Consider the following 6,092-nt stretch of genomic DNA (forward strand, 5'->3'; position numbering starts at 1 on the left):
AGATACTTCTCAATTTAAATCTGTTGTTTCAAAAAGTTGATTTTCATTTAATTAATGTTGTTGTGGCCCTAAAGTGTGAGTTACAATACATACCCAACTTGATTAAAACAGTAGTGCCCTTACAGATACTGTATTCATACTAGGGATATGCAATGTTGGTAAATCATCTATGCTGATTTCAATTTCATCGTTGACATGTAAACATCTATGATTGATAAGAACTGACATCAGTGATCAGTTTTATTGCATGGCATAAAAACAACATACAAATACATCTAATATACTTATTAAATAATGAATACTGCAATTATTAAACAACATTTTGTCTACAAAACGAACAATTACATTTTTGAGAGGAGTTTCCCATTCAGTCTATTGCATTGTCAACAGAAAGCATATCCTACCTTCAAGAACATTCTTTCAGAAGCTGATGATATGACTATACATCTCAAATATTTATGTGCGTTTTTATGTAGCTTAGGGTAGGGAGCACCAATGCTGTGACTTCATCTTCTTAACAGATCTTGTTGAAGCTCTGGAAAGTGATCTTTAAGATAACTGAACGTAATGATACAGCCATTTCTGTTCCTTTTTTAAAATTATTTTTTTCTTGTTTTATTTTATAAAGTTCACTCCATAATTTATATTTAGTTGCACCATTTTCATGTAATGTGTTGAGGATTGAGCAGTGTTGATATGGCTAATTTGTTAATATGTCCCGTTGGTAGTAAGAACTTTTTCATTTCTAATTTTGTTCTTTAGTTTCTCGCAATGGTCTGTATTTCTTGCATGTTAGATATTTTGATATTCAGTATATTAGTTATAAGTATTACCTTACTGTTTGTAACATACTTTTCTACAAAAATTTCTATGGTCTGCAGAATGTCACAAAAATCTGCCAGATCTACAATATCTGGAGCTGTCAATATCGGTGGTGCACTAGCATAACAATTGAGGATGTTATTAATCACTGGAGGCAGCTGCAAAAAATTGTTCAGTCGTATAAAATGTTGAAATCAATCCAGCAGATACTTCTCAGATTAATTTGAAGTCTGATCCTTTTTGTGACTCATAACATGCTACTATTTTTGTTTAAGCCATAGTACAATCTTTTTCAAAGCAGTAATCAACTCAGGCATTTTATGTGGGCAAAATGTATGGTATAGGATTTCTTTCACGTGCTATTTGCATGCTTTTAACCATATTGCTCCTGTTGTGTTACACTGTTCATGTTTTGAATTTTATTTTGAAGTAGTTCTTAGTATGTTTAAATTTATTTTCCAGGATTGTCTTGAATGTGTGACTTCATGGTACTTTTACAAAAATGTGCAAAGATTTTCAGAGTATTAAAAAAGCCTTCATTTTCCAAATTTTGGAAAGGTCATGTATCTTTGCAAATCATGTACAAAATTGCACATTGTTGGTTGAAGAGTGTTTTTAAGATTCTAAATGTGAATTACTACTTTTACCTGATACACATTTATGAAAAATATTCCCGATCACCCCCCCCCCCCCCTCCCCTTCCCTGCTGCCCAGGTTTGACAAATCACAAATAATGTATAGTAGTAGTGTCATTATGAAATATATTCATTCAAATGATGAGAAAATTGAAAGTGGTAAAATCAGCCTGATTTTTTGCCAACATCAAATGTTGATATTTTGTCTTCAGAAGTAATTTTATTATGTTTCCAGGCTTCAGATTTTATATTGAAACAATGATGTTTAAACTCACAACATTAAAATTTTCTAAATATTAAACATTATCAAATGTCCTTAACTCATACGAGGGTTGTTTTTTAAGTAAGGGCCGTTCGCGTGTATAGTCCCGTAGTTCATGCGGACGCCGCGACAAGCCACCGCGCCACTTTCCAGCATCCTTCCCGTTCACACTGATGCAAGTTGCAGCTCTGTAGCTGACGTGTACGCATCACTGTGCTACTTTATAATGTTTACAATTATTGAATCGCCCGCCACGTGTGAGATACGGTCAGTGATATGTTTTTTGACCACGAGAAGCCTATCATCTGCAGAAATTCATCGTCAGTTAACAGAAGTTTATGGCTTGAATGCAATGAGTGAAGGTAAAGTGCGTCAATGGGTTAGAGAGTTTAAAAATGGCCCTCAAAACGTCCATGACGAAGAACGCTCAGGCCGGCCCGCTGTGATCACTGATGATTTGGTGGCTGCAGTCGAAACAAAGATTCATGAGGACAGAAGATTCACAATTTCCACTCTTTCTTTGGAATTTCCACAAGTTTCAAGATCAGTTTTGTACAAAATTGTGTCTGAAAACCTAAACTTTAAGAAACTGTGTTTTCGGTGGGTACCCAGACTCCTCACAGAGGACCACAAAGGGAAGAGATTTGCCACTTTATTGGACTTTTTGATTCATTACGAGGAAGAAGGGGATGACATGTTGAGTCAAATTGTCACTGGAGAAGAAACATGGGTATCCCATATCACTCCCGAAAGCAAGCGACAATCGATGGAATGGCGACACACAATGTCACCCGTCAAGGTCAAAGCCAAACAGACGCTGTCAAAGTGCAAGATTATGGCAACTGTGTTCTGTGACCGGCACGGTGTTTTGCTAGTGGACTTTATGCCACGAGGAACGACAATCAACTCAGATGCCTACTGTGCAACTCTAAAGAAGCTCTGCAGAGCAATTCAAAACAAAAGGCGCGGCATGCAGACAAAAGGAGTTTTGCTCCTGCACGATAACGCTAGGCCTCACACCTCTCAAAAGACTCAGGATTTGATTGATTCTTTTGGCTGGGAAGTTTTGGACCATGCACCATACAGCCCCGACCTTGCTCCTAGCGATTTTCACCTTTCCCGGTACCTGAAACACCATCTTGGCGGGCAGTGCTTCAATGACGACGATGAAGTGAAAGCAGCTGTGAACTCTTGGCTGTCGGAGCAGGCGGCCGAATTCTTTGAAGAGGGAATTAAAAACTTAGTTGTACGGTATGACAAGTGCTTAAATAAACAAGGCAACTATGTAGAAAAATAGGTAAAAGTGTGTAGAATCAGAAAATAAAAGTTTTTTTTTACATAAGTATTTGTATCTTTTTAAAAAAATAAAAACGGCCCTTAAAAAACAACCCTCGTACAAGTGGAAATCAAAGAAATAGTGCCTATCCTGAGATAAATGGACTATCAGATAACAGTGCATGGTCGGATACATTACATAACTTAACTACATGTACAGTTCAGAAACATCAAGGAAGACATTGAGGATTATTAATGACAATACAACTGAAGACTTTAAAGTAGTTTACAATGATGCTCATGCTCGCTCTTAATTTGACATATTTCTTAATGTGTGTTGTACCCATTTTTGGAAGCATCTTTCTTGAAAATAAGAATGGAAGTTATTGAAGAAACCTTGGATTGCTAGGGATATCAGAGTTATCTTCACAATCGAAAAGGGACATGTACAAAACAGATACAGCAAATAATGCTCCAGAAATACTATCATATTGTAAACAGTGTGGCTTCAGCTGCCAGAGGTTGCGGTCATATGTGTGAGAGTTGTGCTTGCATTTTGTGTGTGTGTGTGTGTGTGTGTGTGTGTGTGTGTGTGTGTGAAATCTGAATGGAATATTGTTCATAAAAAAGACAAGGAAAGCAGCAAAAGAAATGAAATTATTTCTATTAATGGGAGTGCTGTAAAAGGCTCCTCATGTGTAGCAGATATTTTTAATAATTATTTTTTAAAAATAGGCAAGAACATTGGTGTAAACAGCTCAGAAGAGAAACTGAAATGGCACATGGAAGCTGTGGTACAGAGAACATCTAGTGAAGTAAAAAGTAATCTCACATTCTCGTCTAAAATAAAGAAGAGCTTTGTGACTCTATAAAGTTAATGTTCAAATAGTGTGAATAATATTTCCAATAAAGCACTCAAATGTTGTGGCCCTATAATATTTAATGCTTTTGATCACATGTGTATCACATCATTAATTCATCTACATCTACATGGATACTCTGCACATCACATTTAAGTGTCTGGCAGAGGGTTCATCGAACCATCTTCATAATTCTCTATTATTCCTATCTCGTATAGCGCATGGAAAGAACTAACACCTATATCTTTCCATACAAGCTCTAATTTCCCTTATTTTATCATGGTGATCATTTCTCCCTATGTATATCAGCGTCAATAAAATATTTTTACATTCAGAGGAGAAAGTTGGTGATTGGAGTTTCATGAGAGGATTGCTCCACAACAAAAAACACCTTTGTTTTAATGATGTCCATACCAAACCCTGTATCATTTCAGTGACACTCTCTCCCATATTTTGTGATAATGCAAAATGTGCTGCCCTACTTTGAACTTTTTCAATGTTCACCTTCATAGATCTGTTACATCTTCTAAGTGGCCTACCAACAAAATGCAGTCTTTAGTAAGCCTTCCCCCACAACATTTTCTGTGTGTTCCTTCCAAATTAAATTGTTTGTAATTGTAATTCCTGGGTATTTAGTTGAATTTACGGCTTTTAGATTTGACTGATTTATTGTGCAACTGAAGTTTAACAGATTTCTTTTAGCACTCCTGTGGATGACCTCTCACTTTTCATTATTTTCACACCACACAGTTATCTTTCCTAAATAATTTTGCAATTTGTTTTGGTCTTGTGATGACTTTACTAGTCGACAAATGACAGTGTCATCCGCAAACAGCCTAAGACAGCTGCTCAGACTGTCTCCCAAATCATTTAGATAGATAAGAAACACCAAAGGCCCTATAACACTATCTTGGGGAATGCCATAAATTCAGGTTTTTGCCCAAGCATACTGGAATATGCCATTGTTAAGCCTCTCTGTACAAAGAATGACTCCACATCACTTCTGACCTCATTTTCTAAAGTTTTTTGAGAAGGCAATATACTCTAGGTTTGTCATCCATCTGTGTAGTAATGAGGTACTAAAGAATACACAGTTTTGATTTCAAATGGCCCACTCTACTGAGACAACTACTTCAGAATTTACTGAACACATAATAAATGAGGGCTATAGGAAAAGAGGCTATGTTGCATGAAGGCTTACCATCTGCACAATTCAGAAAAGCTGGTGTTGGTGGTAAGGATCCAGTGGCACAGGCTGTGAAGCTGTGTGCTCCAGATGTTCTTCGCCACAGTTTGTCAATGGCTATTCATGTGGACAAAAAGCTTGTTGGATGTCATACCTATGTAGAATGCAGCACAGTGGTACCAGCTAAGCTTGTAGATCACATGACTGGTTTCACAGGTAGCCCTGCCTTTGATGGGATAGGAGATGTTTGTGACCAGACTGGCATAGGTGGAGGTGGGAGGATGTCTGGGACATGTCTTGCATCAATATACCTACATGCAAGACCTGTCCCATACATCCTTCCACCACCAGCTACTCCAGTCTTGTCACAAACATCTCCTATCTCATCAAAGGCGAGGCTACCTGTGAAACAAGTCATGTGATCTACAAGTTAAGCTGCAACCACCGTGCTGCAGTCTATGTGGGCATAACAATCAACAAGCTGTCTGTCCTCATGAATGGCCACTGACAAACTGTGACCAAGAAACAACTGCGCCACCCTATTGCTGAGTACGCCATCCTTCCCATCAACACCAGCTTTTCTGAACTGTGCAGTTGGGAAATCTCCCTGCAATATATCCTATGTTCCCATAACCCTCCTGACCTCAGCCTTCATTAGTCATTGTTCTTACTTATCTAGCCCGTTCCCTGTTCCCATACCAGCACTACACAGTCCTGTATTCCACCAATGTATCCAGTCTTTTTACTTCTCTCCTTTTCCACTAATCTCGACCCGTCTCTACCCTGTCCTCTGTCTAACCTCCCAACTGCACTTAGCTGCCCCATCCTCCACCTCATCCCTGAACACTCCCAGCAGCACTTTACAGTACCCCACCCTTATCCTGCTATCCCTCCCCATCCCCACCCCAACTCACTCCTTACACTCAACTTGTTGTCTCTCCCACAATGCCATGCTGCTTGCAGTCTGACTCCAGTTGTCAGAGACTGTGTTCATGTGTGTGAGAGTTGCATTTGTGTGAGCCTGTGTATGTTGTCTATTTTTGACAGAGGCC

The sequence above is a fragment of the Schistocerca americana genome, chromosome 5, assembly GCF_021461395.2.
Source record: "Schistocerca americana isolate TAMUIC-IGC-003095 chromosome 5, iqSchAmer2.1, whole genome shotgun sequence".
NCBI classification, from domain to species: domain Eukaryota; kingdom Metazoa; phylum Arthropoda; class Insecta; order Orthoptera; family Acrididae; genus Schistocerca; species Schistocerca americana.